This window comes from Eimeria mitis, genomic scaffold (assembly GCF_000499745.2).
Source record: "Eimeria mitis Houghton genomic scaffold, Emh_scaff517, whole genome shotgun sequence".
Taxonomy (NCBI): Eukaryota; Apicomplexa; class Conoidasida; order Eucoccidiorida; family Eimeriidae; genus Eimeria; species Eimeria mitis.
The window spans coordinates 8,668-8,868 of record NW_013573463.1 but is presented as its reverse complement, the minus strand read 5'-3'; the positions used below and the strand labels follow the sequence as shown (position 1 = coordinate 8,868).

At 64.7% G+C, this 201-nt stretch overlaps 1 protein-coding gene across 1 annotated transcript in view; it reads left to right on the top strand.

The window, feature by feature from the left end:
- Window positions 1-201, top strand: part of EMH_0014880 (leucyl-tRNA synthetase, putative) — a gene marked incomplete at both ends in the record, with an annotated part of 8,221 nt that overhangs the window by 6,440 nt on the left and 1,580 nt on the right. The gene's annotated exons all lie outside the window — the stretch shown is intronic.

Here is a 201-nt window from a genome sequence, read left to right as displayed (position 1 = left end):
TGCTGCTGCTGCTGCTGCTGCTGCAGTCTAGCAGCAACAGCTGCTGCTGCTGGAGCAGCAGTAGAACGGCGGGGAGCTGCAGCAGCCCCCGCGGCGATGGTGGCGCGCTGCCCCCTGAGTGCAGCAGCAGCAGCAGCTGCTGCTGCTGCTGCTGCTGCATCATCTCTGCTTCCTTTGGATGCCAGAGCAAGAGACTTGCGG